The sequence below is a fragment of the Mastigoproctus giganteus genome, chromosome 3 (genome assembly GCF_048544385.1).
Source record: "Mastigoproctus giganteus isolate SK-2022 chromosome 3, ASM4854438v1, whole genome shotgun sequence".
Taxonomy (NCBI): domain Eukaryota; kingdom Metazoa; phylum Arthropoda; class Arachnida; order Uropygi; family Thelyphonidae; genus Mastigoproctus; species Mastigoproctus giganteus.
In genome coordinates, this window is record NC_143577.1 from 132388790 (window position 1) to 132406338 (window position 17549).

At 42.9% G+C, this 17549-nt stretch overlaps 1 protein-coding gene across 1 annotated transcript in view; it reads left to right on the top strand.

Moving 5' to 3' along the window:
• LOC150088276 (uncharacterized) overlaps positions 1–17549 on the top strand; it is a 146688-nt gene that overhangs the window by 377 nt on the left and 128762 nt on the right. The window lies entirely within an intron of this gene.

Genomic DNA, 17549 nt, shown 5'->3' on the forward strand with positions numbered 1-17549 from the left:
GCCCTGTGTGAGGAGGACGGCGATCCTACTAACTGTGCGATCACCAGGGCATGAAAATTGAAATAATGTCTTGGAAACTAAAGAGTAAAGCATGTATTAAATATATAATTTTTTGATATTCATTTTAAACATTGCTGAATACTGAATAACAATATATACATATATATCGCAGATTACATAGCGGTGCAACTGTACAATATAGAAAACTACTAAAGCATATAACTTTTTTTTTATATCCCAAATTTGAGAGGTTTATGAACATATTAATGTAAATGGGTATGATTAAGAAGTGAAGGAACGGACATTCGAATTGGCGAATTAAAATTTTATTTTTTTGGGAATTTGTATGAGGGAAGATCTTCCTTCTTTCATCGGCAGGGTTAACAGAAAGAAGAATGCTAAACCACGACTACCAAAGACAAGTCCAACCTGTAGCGTGCAAATGACTATACACACCCCAGGATGAGACCTCAGAAATGAACATGTAAAGACCGCCACTATGACGGGAACACATCCCACGAATAATGGTAGTAAAGATCTGACTCTTTTAACTCACATTTGGGGCGGTGCCCAATCCATAAAGACTAACAACCAAGCAGCTGTCACGCTGCACAGACACCAAATGGACATGATTGGACTTTCAACCGAGATGAAAATCCTTCCCAACTAATGACACACGGTCGGGACTCAGTCCCATGAGCAACTCCCAACAAAAGATGAAAAAGAACCTGCACAGTCGTTGTAGGGACCTGACTATAAAGCCTGAACGAACTCCATCCCTCCTGGATGGTAGGCCACTGATGATAGAAGACCACTTCGCAGCCACAGGCGTCCATGCCCTATTGGCAATCTGGGCCAGCTCCATTGTCTGGCCCACTATTCTTCCCCTTCCCCAGCAGGGGAGGGAGACGGCTTGCCATCTCCTGCAACCCCCGTCACTCTTCTCTTCTTTCTGGTGGAGCATGGGCATGCCCCACTGCAAGGTGGAGCTACCTTCTCTATCGGCTCCTTATATCTGACTATAACCCCACAGTCTTCAGTCCCCCCACTCCAACTATACGCAAGCGAAAGTGCCACACAATCCAAATTTAACCATAAAAATAAATTTCACCCAGAACTTTCGGCTTCTCATTCTGGCACCTTCACCACGGGAACTAACCTAAACCAATTGATGTGTATGTGCATGTATGTACATGTGCACTCCCCTCGCCGTTTTTTTTTTTTTTTTTTTTAGATCCTGGTCACTGAAATCATAGGAAATTAGGTGGCAGAACCTGCCAGAGTGAATTATTGACTACTGGGTACTGGTCTGCCGCCATGGGGCGAGCGAAAGTGGGGCAACGTTGAGCCCTCAGCAGGGGTCCAGTGGCTACACAACTAGAAGAACAAGGGTACATGACGCTACACGTATACAATTTCCATACACTTTTAAATCTCTGGCATTTTCAGTCAACTGGTACACCCACAATGTAATCAACGCAGAGATGGGGGAAACCCCTGGTGCCGCTTGACAGTAAACACACTTAACACTTTACTATCTCCTCACCAAACCAGAAGTTCACCAAGTCTATCTACAGAGGCTGCCCACAGGGCTCGGTTCTCGGCCTGTTCCTCTGGAACATCGTCCTCGCTGAGTTACGTGGCCTGGATCTGAGCCCTGTCACTGTCCAAGCATTCGCGGATAACATTACCATCTCCATCGCACCTTACCCCAGAGCAGCTCTCAAGGCCACTGGCAATCAAGCACTACACATCTAACAGGACTGGGTGACTCAACACAAGCTCTGGATTTCCCCACAGAAGATACAATCTATAATTCTCAAAGGCACCCTGCAAATATCAAGGCCTCCTCAGATCAAGGTACAAGGAAAAACCATCAAGCTGGTAACATCACTAAAACAGCTGTATTATCCTGGATTCCAAGCTCTCCTTCTTCCCGCACATCTCATATCTTCAAGTCAAAATCAGAAATTATGCAGCCCTAATTGTCCAAGTAAGCAGATGTGAAAGGGGACTGAACCCGAGAACACGCAACCTCCTGTATAAAGCTATATTCCTCCCTATTATTACATATGGATTCGGGATTTGGTACCATAGAGCAATAATTGTTCATAATAAAAGCAAATTCAGCGGAGTATCTTGCTCGCCCTTACAAGGACATGCTGCACAGTAAGCTCACAGTCCTCCAGGTTCTTCAGGGTGTTCTCCCTCTTGAAGTTATCCATAGCGGATTGCACTACTGCTTAACGCAGGGCATCCAAGCTGGTATGTCCATCTATGGACATACCATCGATACCCACACTGACTGTGAGCAAGAAAAGAATAAATTAGCTGCCATGCTACTACAAATCTGGAAGACAAGAAGGGAAGAGACGGACAAGAGCCTAATAACTGAGAAATTCATCCTGGACGTCAAACTTGTTTATCCAACGTTGCTGCCTTGGTTCCCTCCAAGCCTCTACTGTACATATATTATACCTCTATAAATCATAAGTTGCCTTGGGAATCATCAATGACCCCTACTGTATTTGTGGAGAAATTGAAGATGGGACCAAGATCGTCATAAATTTGGCAGTTATAAAAAAGATCTTTATAACTGCCAAATTTATGATGATCATCGAGGAACACTATACACTGGATTCCAACACATACCTCAAGGACAGGACAATCTGTTTATTTCTGACGAAAAATGCTACAAATTACTAATGGAGTACGCACAGAACCTCTTTGCTAGGTGCAGGACTCTACAACCAACTCAAGCAGGTATACAAAGCCATGAAGGACATACTGAAAGCGGAAATAAAAAACTCTACTTGACCATTTTAGCAACATTGACTTGCTAACCCTGGAACATCCAGGGTAAAAAAAAAATATATATTATATTACCCTTCTGGGGTTGCCCGTAATTAAATACATTAACCCGTATTTGTGTCTGTAAATTGCATATGTTCTATGGTTGATTTGCCTGTTTTGCTGGACGGAAATATCCCAGTTACTGGGGAGAAAAAGCTTGCTATCTACGCCTGGGACCAACTAATTCAGCCACGGAGTGAAAAAAGCCCATTAAAGTTCCTCGCGTCATCGACGGGATTCGAACGCAGGCCTTTTCCACCCAGTGTGGGGAGGACGGTGACGATACCACTGTGCTATCCGCGCAGACGAACATCCAGGGTAGGATTACCTGCTAACTCACCCATATGGTTGGGTAGACTCCAGTGGTCTTTGACCACTCCACCGCCAAATATAGGTCACACTCTCGCTGCGTGGCTTTTCTACCCTTCTGGGGTTATCCCCTCCCCTTTTTGCCTGGTGGGGCATACGTTCCACTGTCAACTTAGGGGATGCCTTCATCTACACCCTTACTCTTACTTTCACCCCATCTATCTTATTCTGTACACCCTGTATTGCCGCACTCTACCTTATTTTTTATTTATTTTTTTTTAATTTTTAATTTTTTTATTATTATTAATTTTTATTTATTTTTATTTTCATTTTTTAATTTTAAAAATATATTATTTTAATTTTTATTTATTTTTATTTTCATTTTTTAATTTAAAAAATATATTATTTTAATTTTAATTTATTTTTATTTACTTATTTATTATTATTATTTTTTTTTTAATTGGTGCAGGAAGCTCAAGGGGCCCTTATGGAGACCTGCCAGAGAATAATGGGCAACCTGTCTACCCCCTAGTGGTGTCTGTGTGTGGGCAACGTTGAGTTCCATCAGGGTCCCTGTGGCCAAATTCCAGCACATGCAACAGAACCCATCATAATACTACGCATTCAACACACAATGCTTTTCTGAACGCTTTAGAGTGTTTTCTATTTCTTCACAGCGTACATAAGGTGCAGATGTGGAAACCACAGGTGGCGCCCGACCCAACCGTTATTTACGCTATGCACACTATACTCTTAGGCATGCTGCGTGGGGAGCACAGTATGCCCAACACACAATGGTATCGTCAGTGGACACACGGTGGTATCGTCGCCGTTCTCCCCACACCAGGTGGAAAAGGCCCGGGTTCGAATCCCGTCGATATCGCGAGTATCTTTAATGGGCTTTTTCACTCCCCGGCTGAGTCAGTCCATCTCAGGCGTAGATAACAAGTTTTCCCTCCAGAACCTGGGTTTTTTTTTCGTCCAGCAAAACAGGCAAATTGACCAAAGAACACACGCAATTTACAGACACGAATACGTGTTAATGTAATCAATTACGGATAACCCAAATATAATAATTTTTATTTTTTTTAAAATAGTCTTAGGCATACCTACAACTCACCACCAAATACGGAGGATGCGGAAAGGTATCCCGGAAAGGTACCACTGCATATCCCAGAACAATATGGCCTTAGTTGCTAATGCTCCTAAAAACCAAAGAACAAACAAACAAAAGAAACATACCTACAACAGAATGAAGCACAACATCAAGGTACAAAGGCACTGCATCTGTCCAAAAGAAAAGTATTATTTTATTTGTATTGAAGACGAACATACATCCATTGGATAGATTTTCAAATAATTTGCATTTCCTTCTTTTAGAATGATTTAGCATTAGTAGTGGCAAATGATGCAAGAAAGCAAGTTTATACAGAATCCGCAAAAAAAAAAAAAAAAAAAACGGAACATACCATTTTACCTATTCAATCACTCCATTAGTTCCATAACAACACATGGACGTTCGTTCCAGCAATCAACAAATCGCTAGCTAAAGGCAAACTTCTGCACATATCCTGCAACTAACCTTCCTCAATTTAAATTTATGCCCATCATGCGTGTTGTTACACTGGGGTCGGCGTTTTTTTTTTTCTTCCATAAAATACTTTAATCCTGGACACCATTACCAGTGTTATATTGAGGTCTGGGGCATTGACAGTTTGGCTAGGCTTTAATATTCTGTGTTATCTATAATGCTATGAATGCTGTTTAATTTCCGGAAATGGTTTGGAAGCTACAAAAACTTAATTCAAGCATGCCGCAGAAAATCCCAATGAACTTATGTGACTGTCTAGTGGTTTATTAAAATAAGACAATGATCTCGAGCCCTAAAGATCTATTCAGCATTATGGAGAATAGAACATGCAGCTTCGACCAGCGTTGTGTTTTTCATCCAAGAACCTTATCTGTTATAATCAGGTCAAGGAATGCCGCAATAATAGTTCTTTTACTATAAAACTTGTGCTATGGCTAATGTGTAGCAAGAGAGTAGGTAAAGAGGTAGGGATACTCAAACAAAACATAATTTATTATTATCACTATTTCCGAAAATATACATACAATAACAATAATATGAATAAGGAAGGCACCTTATGGGTTGGTCTTTAGCTAATGGTGTGACTAAATGACATGTTTATGTTCTTCATGTGATTCCTCTGTGGCATCTTGTTCATCTCTAGCCCGCAGTCCACATCTTGGAGGAATATAAAAGTATATACATGTAAGCATAGACACTATACTAAAACCTTACGTAACAATTGGGTGTTGTGTAGTGACATTAATAATATTGTATTAACTTATCAGGTTAAACTCTAGTTTACAGAGAATGTGTCATGAAGTGGTACAGAGAGTACAGAGTACAGAGTATTTTTTGGGTCTAACGTCACCAGGGATTTACCCCATCTCCGCATATGTTCTTTGTATCGGGGACAGTACGCTGTCAAGGCCAGAGGTTTAAAAGGGTGTGGATCATGTATTGTGTAATATGTTGTGCCCCTTGTTCCTCTGGCTTGTTAGCCGCCAGGCCCCAGATGGGACCTGTCGTTTACGTACTCAGCCACGTGGAGGCCAGCCAGGTGTTCCCTTAAAGTTTGCTCTGGCAGGTCCTACCACCTATTTTCCTGAGATTTCAGTGGCTAGGACCTTAAAAAAAATAATAAAATAAAATAAAATAAAATAAATAAATAAAAAAATAAAATAAAATAAAATAAATAAATAAAAAAAAATCATTAAAATAAAAATTCTTCTTTTCTTTTGGGCACAGATGGTACATTACACGCAACTTAGAGGGGCTATAAGGGATAAGCGCTGGAGGTAATAATATTTCCTAATAGGTCGGGCATGAATTTTGGTGTTTTAAATTTGGACGTGTGGGGCAGGCGCTGTTGTAAGGAGAAAGAGATGGGAGGGGAGGTGGAAGACTGGGGGGTTGGAAATTGGAAGTAAGGGGTCTATAGGGAAGATGACCCCTGTTGAAATAATGGGGTATGCCCATGCCCCACCAGAGGAGAAAGAGGGGTGGAAGGAGGGGGATGAGACAGCAGGCCGTCCCCCCCTGCTAGGGAAAGAGGAGTAAAAAACAGGCTAGACAGAGCCGGGGCGCTATATGGCATCATAAGATGCAATCTTCAAGGTCCGAGTCCAAGTTTCAATCTTCGTCTTTGCATTGGTCCAGTGGAGGTCCAAGTCCAGAAGTCAGGTCCAGTTTGTTACGTTCATGTGTTTTATCTGCTTCAGGTGGTCACTATTTCAGAGTTTCGCAGTCATCTCAGGTAGTTACGTCTATGTTTTCATAGGTTAGTGATGATGTGGCATGGATCTTTGTCTTTCAAAGAGTTTGCGGGCAAAGATGGTGAAAGCCCGGTAATTATCTTCATCTTGCAATATTATTTCTTCTCAATTTTTTTAGCAAGGAGTTGATGCGTGTATATAGCTGACATCTGAGGTCCTCGTAGTTGTCACAGTCGTGGATAAGATGTTCCCATGTTTCCTCCTGAAGTGTTACAATAATACTAACGAGGAGGGATGGTTATGTACTAAAAAAGTATAAGAGTAAGGTAAAACTTCCGAATATAAGGGATGTCTTGGTCCGCTGTAACTGGAACAGTGACTGTATCGCTCCGTACCAATCACCTCTGCTGGGATTGTCGTCTAAAAACTCTCTTTGCTCTAAACTTCTCTAAAACTCTGCAAAAAACTCTGCAGATAGCTCTCTCAAAAACTTTCTCTGTAAACTTCTCAAAACGCTTCCCTTGTTCGTTACTTCTAAAACCCGCTTTTCTCTAAAAGCTTCTTCCTTCTCAATATCTAAAATTGTGTTCTCTCTAAAAACTTCTCTTTTCCTTTGTTTCAACTGCGTATATATAGCCCCCCACCCCCAATACGCTTTCCATGCTTCCATTGGTTCGGAGATCGTTTCTGTGGGGGAACTAATTTCCAGGGCTGATACCTGAGGACCAAAAACAGTAAAAAAAGTGGAGTAATAACCATCTGAAAACGAAACTCATATTTGTTCGGGGTGAGAGTTCTTGATCTCTGAACTCGGGAATCCATTTCCTGCGAAAGCAACTTATTGATACAATCTACCCCACTGTTATTAGATTCGGATTTCCCATTAAAAGTCTGTTTTCAATAGTCATAACTTCTTTCTATGCGATAAAATAATCAAGCCGTTCTTTGTTAACCGCACTTCAATCTCCCGTAATGGTCAGAAACTGATCAAGTAACGGCCTCCTGTCATGCCATGACCCATTCTAATACAGGTGGGATTGCATCATAATTACTGACCTCACTTCATGTGGCGCTAGAGAGGCGTGCGTTGTTGTGGGGAGAAAAGGTGAGGAACGCTGATAAGTCCTTGAGGTTGACACAGACATTCTCTCAGACAGGCCAGGCAAGCTGAACTTTGCTACCTGGGAGTCTAAAACGCTGATGGAACTGATATTCGGGTGACACTGAAGTCAAGTGGACCCAACTTCGGCAAAGACCGGACGGTCTGTGACAGCCAAATCCTCTGCTTGCACCTTCACGATGGTGGGACTGTTAGTAATCCTGGGTATAACCTCCTTGCACAAGTACATGGTGGGTGACCACCCAGGTGTGAACCAACGTAAGCAGGAGTCGAGGTGTGGCGCCCACACCACATGGAGGAATGCCGCTCCTCTATGTTACCAAGCAGTTCAAGGTGATAGATGACTCTCATCAACCGGTGTAATACCACCACTTTGCTTATTGGAGGCTTGAAGTGGTGGAACCCATGTTTAGTCTCTAGAGCTTAGTTCCGGTCAACCCTTCCCTATCTCTTCCATCATGCAGTATGATTGATGACTTTTGAGGTTATAATGAACATCATGGCGAGATCCAATGTTCCTTACATTTCGAGGGTACAGCTCTAAAACGGTGTTCGCAGGCCGGCCGCTAGTTAGTACACCGGACCTAACCTATTGGTAACTCTCTAGGAGGCTTCCGGATCAGCTAGTGTATAATCTTGCGTAGTGTATAAGAGACGTTAAGCGCTTCAGTCCAAGGTTCGATGCAGTTATCTCTCTTAAAACGTAGCACATGCTCGCACCATTCGTGGAAACTAAAGACAGGTGTACCTTTTTTTTTTTTTTTTGTTAGTTATTGGCGTATGGGCTTCTGTGGCTATAATGTACCTCCCAAGGTTTTTGCAGTACTCTGATCCATGCCCGAGGCGGGATTCGAACCCGCGACCTTTGGGTTGCCAGGCAAGCACTTTACCCACCCGGCTAGCCCGGTCGGCACAGGTGTACCAGTATGACTTGTGAACCAGATACGATTGCCCCTGGACAGCCGGCCATTCATTAAAATTGTCAATAGCTGATTGTTTGCTCTTCTGGAAATCCATTCTTTCTTTGGAAATTTCGGCATATGAGTCTTCTGAAGGCAACTTCTTGTAGGAGGCATGGGCTGCCTGTTTTTACTTGAGCGGTCTTTGTCGGGAGGTCATTCCACTATTGCTTTAATAGGGGCTAAGGGTGCATCTTTTGAACATTGCCTATCCTGCAGTGAATTCAGCCCCTCTCGAAAGCCAGTAGGAAGCCTCATTGATGTTTAACTCATCAAGTATGTTCCATGGGTACAGTTGGAAAAGGACAGTGACCTTTTCAATATTGATGTATTTTTGATTGTACATTCTCCTGCAAATGTGCGTAGCTTGTACTTGCGAACGTTCATCTTAGGTGTCTGCAGTGATATTATGGCATGAGGTATGAGGTATATTGAGGGTCTAGCGGGTCCTGGCATTTCTCCCATCTCCGCGAATGTTCTGTGTATCGGTGACAGTACCCTATCAAAGCCAGAGATTTAGAAGTGTGTGGGTCAAAAGTGTAAAGTGTAAAGTGTAAAGTGTATTCGTGTCTAGCGGCACCGGGGGTTTCACCCAATTTCGCGTTGCTTTCATTGTAGGTGTAACAGTTCACTGTAAAGGCCAGAGATTTAAAAGTGTATGGATTTTGTAAGTGTAGTGTTGTGTATTGTTGTTCTTCTGGCCATTTAGCCGCTAGACCCCCTGCCGGGGCCCAAGGTTGTCCACACTTAGCCTCGTGGAGGCAGACCAGGTACCCAGTAGTTGATATTTTACTCTGGCAGGCCCTTCTACCTAGTTTCCTGAGATTTTAGTGGCTAGGGCCTAAAAAATATATATATATATAAAAAATAATAAAATAAAATAATCGCTGAAAAAGGTTTAAGCCGAAAGAGTTTTGCGTGCGCGGTTTGAATTTGGACATATTTTAATTTTTGACATTGTGTGGGACATGCGCTGGTGTATAGACAGAGTTGGGGAGGGAGATTAAAGACTGGGGGCAAAAGCCAGAAGTATGGGGACAATAGAGTAGGTGCCCAATAGCAGTGGGGCAGGCCCATCCCCCACCTAGATGAAGCGGAGAGTAGCAGGGGAGGGAGGGAGGGAGGGAACAGGAAATCATTTCTCCCTGCCTGGGGATTGGGAATTAAAGGTGAATAGGACTAGGGAGCCCTATTCAGACCGCCATATGGCGGACTGCAAGTAGTTCCCGCATTTGTGTCCAGTCCGGGTTTTTGTCACTTGGTTTGTTTGCATGTACTCATCTTCGTCGGTTAGTTCCAGTGGCTGTGTCTGACCAGGTTCCTTGTCACTCTACTATTTTCTTGATCTTTGTTGGGTCCTGTTGTGTCCTTTGATCTGTTTGTGGCCTTACTTTGGTCGAGGTTGTCTTCTTCCATGCTCATTTTGATTTCCTCTTGCTCTTTGCAGTCTTGTGAGGTGGGCGATTTTCTTCGAGTATGTAATTTACTTTCATTCATTGTGGTTGGTAATTTCCGTTCTTCTTCGGTCGAAGACTTCTCGTGCAAACTGGCTGAAAGCCGCGTAGTCGTCTTCTGTCGGCTACGACAGAAGACGACTGAAGAATGGCTGAAAGCCGCGTAGTCGTCTTCTGTGTCCAAGAGATGATGTTCTTTGTTTTTTGGTATGTACTGTATTTTAGTTATTAGCACGCTTCTGTGTTCCTCATAGCACTCACAGTCGTGCATTATATGATGCCATGTTTCAGGCTCACCACAGGTGCAAGTTAGCTCCTCCGTTATACCCAGCATGTTTAATTTTGCCTTGAATGGGCCATGGCCCGTTAGTAAATAGGTTACATTGAACCCCAGGTTAAATCACAGGGGGGGGGGGAATTTTGGATACGTCTTGGCAACCAGTGGTATGAATCTCTTCGTCACTTCGCCTTTGTTTGATGCTGTCCATCTGTCCTACCACAGCTGTAGCAGGTGAGCCACGTTTCTATGCTTTTCTGCTTTGTGGTTGTGCTACATTTGAGTACTTATCATATACGCAAGAACATTTTTCCCTAGAAAAATCTGTGGCACTGTAGTTGAGTAGGAAGGCTTGATTTATACCCAGTAATCATTGCATAATTTAAATATGAATAAACAATTAAGGAAAAATTCTAGCTTGTGCTTACAATGGTTAAACCCCCCACTTGTTCTAGTACAACTCCTAACAGGAGATTTTCATACCTGGACAGCTGTAGTAAAATTACAAATCCCATACAAATACCAGATTAAAAAAAATTGGGTCATGAGTAGTGTTATATGTTGTGCCCATTGTTTATCCGGCTTACTGGCTGCCAGGCCCCTAATGGGACCCGACCTTGCCCCTATCTCGCCACGTGGAAGCTAGCCGGGTGTTAACAGTGAGTCAATTGTACTGTGGCAGGTCCTTCCACTTACTTTCCTGGAATTTTCGTGGCTAGGACCTTTTTTTTTTTTTTTTTTTTTTTTTATGAAAACCCCAAACACGATAGGTATCAAAACCTATAGTACTTAGTACCGTGCATGGGTTGAAAAGGAGAAATATGGGGGGAGGGGGATGCCGGAAACTTTGCTCTAGAGACTAAACATGGGTTTCACCACTTCAAGCCTCCAATAAGAAAAGTGGTGGTATTTCACCGGTTGATGAAAGTCATAAAATAAAATTGGAACGAGCGCGGTTGATTTTAGTTACATTAAAGTTCAGTTACCTTGTTGAGTTACATTAAAGCGCTAATATGCGGTTTGACGCTGAAGGCCTGTTTCTGAAGTGCCTAAAAGGTCGGGCGAAAATATTTTGGTGTACAGTATTTTAAATTTGAACGTGTAGGGCTATGGGCTGTGCAAGAGAAATTGCTGGGAGGGGAAAGTGAAGGCTGGGGGGGTGAAATAGGAAGAAGAGGGTCGATAGAGTAGGTGACCCCCAATTATTCAGTGAGGCATGCCCATTCCCCACCAGAGGGAAGGAATGGTGTGGCAAGGGAGAGAGGAAACAGCAAGTCTCCACCTCCCCCCCTTGTCGGATGTAGGAGAAAAAAAGGGTTGCACTGCACAAGAGAGTGCAGAGCCTTCAGCCAATATGGCTCCGTCAAGGCGGCAAGCGTGGAGATCTTCTGTGTCATCGGTTTTAGTCTCCAGCTAAGAAAACTTGTGAGGTCTGTTGTCAGTCCGTTATCAATTGCTGCGGTTCCTTTCATCATGGGAAGATCCGCATCTCCGTAGTGTTCTTCTTCCGTTCGCTAGGTATTAGATTATTAGTAGTGAGCAGGTTCTTGAGGGAAGTTCTCCTTGAATCCGCTCCACGCGTGCTCTGCGTCTCTTATTTTTATTATTATTTTTTTTATTTTGTCTGTTTCTTCTGTTGATGGCTTTCAGTGTTTTACGCCTAGCAAATAGTTTTTGGCATATTCCCTTAGCTCCCTATATTCCTCTATCGTTTCCATTCTCAAACAAAGGCATTTGAGAGTAGAACATAGAACCTTCCAATCGAACCACGTCGTCTACAGAGGAGTCCCCCAAGGTGGCGTCCTTTCCGCACTATTTTTTGCTGCCGCTTTGGACCCCTTCCTCTCTACGCATCCTGACTGCAGCTCTTACGCAGATGATATGAAACTCTTCATCTCGTCAAAACACGGTGACAAATCTGAAGCAATCACCGCCCATGCCACTGCCCTAATAGAAGAACTTGACCATTATCTTGAGAATATTGGCCTATCCATAAATCCGACCAAGTCAGCACAAATGTCATTCACCAACTTGAAGAAGAAGATGAACATAGACATCTACATCAATGGTATTAGAGTCCAAAAGGTTTCTCATCACTCTGATCTAGGGCTCACCTGGGATGAAGGCCTGACCTTCCAACAGCACTTCGCCAACACTAAAGCAAAAACTCTGTCAGCAATGTGGGCGATAAGACAGGAACTTACTGGTGTAAACAACCAAAAACTTGCCACTCACTACATACAAACATGTCTTGTCCCGATTCCCATGTATGCCTCGACGATCTGGTCCTCTGCTTCCCTCACTAACGTCAAAAATTCATGGGTATCGAATACTGGATTTTAGGGTGGTTGAACCGTGTTAATGGCCACCCTTTCACCATCTCGAGATCAGTCATGTATGCTAACCTTGGTTGCACCCCTTGGAATCAGTTGCTCATCACAGGAAATCTGCGTAATCTCTGCCAACTCCTCACCGATCGCTTTGACGCTCCAAATGTCCATAATCTTGTTGCAGTCCCTAGGCTTTCCCGCGTCCTTTGCAATAGTTCATGGATTCCCCTAAGAAGCTTAGTACAGAATTTAACTATGCTTAGAAGATGTTTTCCGTCTAACATCCTCGAAACGTACAACACCCTGAAGATTGATCCCCACAAGTTCTGTGATGAGAAAGCGTACAGATCTGAGAAGATACAGGACATGTACCAGCACATACAACTGTAGAAGTTTCCTTATTATCTCCTTCAGGATGGAATCTCCCATGAACTCTACTTTACTGATGAATTAATTTGTTTTAAATCGATGTGTGTTTTGTATGTACAGATGTATTAGCTGTAAATGCATATATTAGGATGTATGTCTCTGTCTTTTGCTTGTGTCACTGTATATATTTGTATCTGCTTTATTTGCTCACTTTAGATGTACGATTTCTATGTTTGCTCTCTAACTTATAATGTATAAATGTATACAGGCACCCTCCTAGCTGAAGGCTGTTCAGGGGTGAATCATATGTAATAAATTAATAAATAAATAAATAAATAAATAAATAAATAGTGAGTCCAATAGATGTGATTCCAGGTTCTTGGGGAGGTAGTGTATCGCGGTGATCAGTCTGCACCTGAGATCTTCATAATTGTGCAATCGTACATAATGTGCTCCCAGCACTCAAGCTCCCCACGGGCGCAGCTCGGATCCTCCTCAATTCCCAGCGCTGTCAACTTGGCTTTAAAGGTCCCGTGTACAGTCAGTAAATAGGAAGTGTATAAGCCAGGTTGAAACGAAGTTGGGGACCTGATGTACATCCTGTTGATGTTTGGAATGAATTTCCTGGTGATATATCCTTTATTTGAGTTGGCCTAGCGCTCCTGCCAAACTTGCATCAGGTGTTTTTGCAGTCTGATTTTTTCATTTTTGCGTGGTGCTTGCTCTTAACGTTTGCTCTTAACGATCGTATTTTTGTAGCTGTTTCTGGCTTCTCTATACCTTTCCCTTAAAGATTCAACCTCATGGGCCGGCCATGTGCGTCTTGCCCGTTGGAATCGTTTTCTTCAATTAATTGTTTCCCGTCTGAGCTGTTGAATTTCCAGGGTCCACCAGGGGACAGCCCCCCGGATCGGGTTTCTTCTTTTTGTTGCTGCATTGCTGGCTTCTGTTATTATCTTGGTTACTTCTTTAGTTTGGGTTTTATTAGGTTCCTCGAGTTGATTTGTCTCAGTTAGGTGTTGGGCCGTTGCTGGTATTAGGATTTCCTTAAAACCTTCCCAATTTGCTTTACGAATGGCATAGCGGCTTTGTATTTGCTTGGATATTGGGGCTCTGTCAAGTGACCTTGCTATCTGATAGGTAACCACTCTGTGATGGGACGTTGTCCACGAATCCCGAACAAGCCAGTCCTTTATATAGCCTGCGACGATCCTAGTGGACAGAATGACGTCAATCGTGGTCTCTCACAGTGTGTTACAGAACGTGTGCAGTTGGTGCGGCCTATTTAGCACCACGATCGGGGTTTAGCACCACAAAGCTCTCTTCATCCCTGCCATCACATATGGCTCCCCTGTCTGGTACACGAGGGCGGCACTAAAAGTGAATAAACGGATCCTCGAAACCATTCAGAGGACTATCCTCCTTACTATGTCGAGAGCAACTAGAACGACTAGCACGGCTGCCCTCCAAGTCCTGGTAGGAGTTCTGCCCCTGGATCTCGAAGCTATCCGCTGTGGTCTGCTCTACCATCTTGCCAGAAACATATCGGCTACAATGTATGACCTCACCACTGACACCACTAATGACCGCAACTGTGAGAAGAGAAGAATCACCGACCACCTCGTCCAGATTTGGCAGAGGAGATGGAGCAACACAGAAAAAGGTGCAGTGACCAGAAGATTCCTCCCCACTGTCACCAAGCTGTACCCTAAGGCGCCAGCGTGGTTTCACCCTGGTCGAAATACCACCTTCCTCCTTACAGGGCACGGCCCGTTTAAAGCTAAACTTCACCAACTTGGCATCATAAATAACGCGGACTGTCCCTGTGGCAAGCCAGAGTCCTGGAGACACTTAAAGTTTGAGTGCGATTTGTATGATGACCTACGACTACGCCTAATAACAGCAATCCAATATATCCCAGACAACCAAGAACCCAGACTGTTAGACACTCAAGAGGACTACAAGGCACTCAGTCAATATGGATCTATTTTCTAGAAGGAAAACAATGATAGAAATATACCAAAGGCAACCCGACTAGAAAGAATGCAGGAGGTCAAACAAGTAAAAAAAAAAACTCAGCTTACAACAGAAAGTCAAGACTTTAGGATGATTTGGTTGGCCTACTGTCGACCCAAAACTGCAGTCCCTTGTGCGGTTTTTTTTTTCTGGGGAAGGGGGAGGGGTTATTTGTTCTTTTCCTCTCCCCCCCATATTTTTTATTTTTTATTTTTATTTTTATTTATTTATTTATTATTTTTTTTATTTATTTATTTATTTTTTATTTTAATTTTTTATTATTTTTTATTTTTATTTTTTATTATTTTTTATTTTTATTTTTTATTATTTTTTATTTTTATTTTTTATTTTTTTTATTTATTATTATTTTTTATTTATTGATTTATCTTTTTTTATTTTTATTTTTTATTTTTTTTATTTATTATTATTTTTTATTTATTATTATTTTTTATTTATTGATTTATCTTTTTTTTATTTTTATTTTTTTATTATTTTTTTTCCCACTCCTCGCCTCCCCATGTAGTAGGGCATGCCCATGCCCCATGTAGTGGGGCATGGGATGCCCCACTTAAAATGGGGGATCACCTTCCTATCCGACCCCTTCTTCTTCCTATTTCATCCCCCCGTCTACACCCTCCCTTCCATTACTTTCTCTTGTACAGCGATTGCCCCACATGTCCAAATTTAAATCACATCAAATTTTGGCCGACCTTTTAGGCTCTCTAGAAATAGTTCTTTCAGCGTAAAACCCCTCGCAGCGCTTTCTAAATGCAATTTTACTTAAATCAACAGCGATAACTCCAACCTTTATTTTAGGTCCTAGTCACCGAAATCCCAGGAAAGAAAGTGGCAGGACCTGCCAGAGTATAATTAGTCTCTTGGTACACCCGGCCGGCGTCCCCGTCGCTAGGTATGGTAAGGCCGGGTCCCACTGGGGGCCCGGCGGCCAACAGGCCGGATGAACAATGGGCACAACAAACTACATATCACATGACCCATACATTATTTTTAAACCTCTGGCATAGACAGGGTACTGTCACTCGATACATAGAGCATACGCGGAGATGGGAGAAATCCCCGGAGCCGTCAGACCCTCAACATACGTATACCTATACCTATACCACGATCGGAGAGTTGGAAAGATATTCATCTAGTATTTACCCGTTCCGAGTTCCGCTCCTGTCCGGAGTCAGACTGTGCCAGGTGGGGGATCGACAATTGACATCCCCTCCTATGATTATTTTCTGGTTGGGGAGCATGTCCACTAAAGCTTGAGGTATTGTGTAATGACCTCCCCCGGTCTAAAGTAAAGTGCTACTATGTAGAAATGGCCTAGTGGCGTCAATACGTGGACACAAGCTGCCCATGACGAGCACAGTTGTTTAACTTTCGTGACTGTGTAGTCTGGGTTGCGCACCACTATCCCCGCCCAAGGGGTATCTTCCTCTTCGTGTACTATCTTATATGTGGTTGGGTATCCGCACACCCCTTTAGAATGGGTGTACGGCTCCTGGAGTATGAGAATGTCTGTATTGATTTCGTTAGTTGTTCTGCCACTGCTCTGGCTCTTTGCGCGTTTTGTTGGATGATCTCTATTTTGGATGTATTATATTTCTTATTGTTTGTCTCCATAGTTGGTTCTCTTTTGGTATTGACTCTTAGCTTTGATATAGACTGTGCAGTTCGGATCTCTGATCGAATGTGTGTATTCCAATTTGGCTGCTTTACAATTGGCACAGGTTGGATCCTGTTCCCTGTTGGGGCAAGTTTTGTACTCATGGCCCCTGCTAGAGCAGTGGCCGCAGGCAGGGTTGTGTGTCCGAACTTGAAGCACCGGAAGCATTTCGGAACTTCTGCATGCTCCCGGGACCGGTGGGATCCCCATTCTATATATATTCTGTTGCAGTTTTTCAGTTGTTGCCATTCAGATGCGGCTAGTTCGACTACCCAGTTCCTATTGGTTTCCGATTGGGTACCGGTTGAATACCTTGATGTTACCGTGCATTTTTCTTGTGCTTCCTGTGCTAAATTCCTTAGATTGCTGTGAAAATTTCAGTTGCTAGTTGTTCAGGCGTTACGTCTTTGTCTACATTAAATATTATAATTGCAGGCACACGCTTTTTTGGCGGCTCCGCTTTTAGCCCTAATTTGGCAAGTTTTGGGTTTTCCATTATTGTCTGTATTTTCTGTATTGTCTGTTTATCTTCCTTATTTTTTGTTTCTATTATTAGTCCTGTGCTTAAGTCTGAGTGGGTAGCACAGTGGTATCGTCACCGTCCTCCCCACACCGGGTGGCAAAGGTCCGGGTTCGAATCCCGTCGATGACGCGGGGAACTTCAGTGGGATTTCTTTCACTCCGTGGCTGAGTTAGTCGGTTTCAGGCGTAGATAGCAAGGTTTTTTCCATTAGAAACTGGGGTTTTTTTTGTCCAGCAAAACAGGCAAATTTACCAGAGAACACACGCAATTTACAAACACGAATACGGGTTAATGTAATCATTTATGGGTAACCCTAATATAGTAATAATTAATAGTCCTGTGCCTCTTGTTTTTCTTATTGCTTTAATTCTGATAGTCC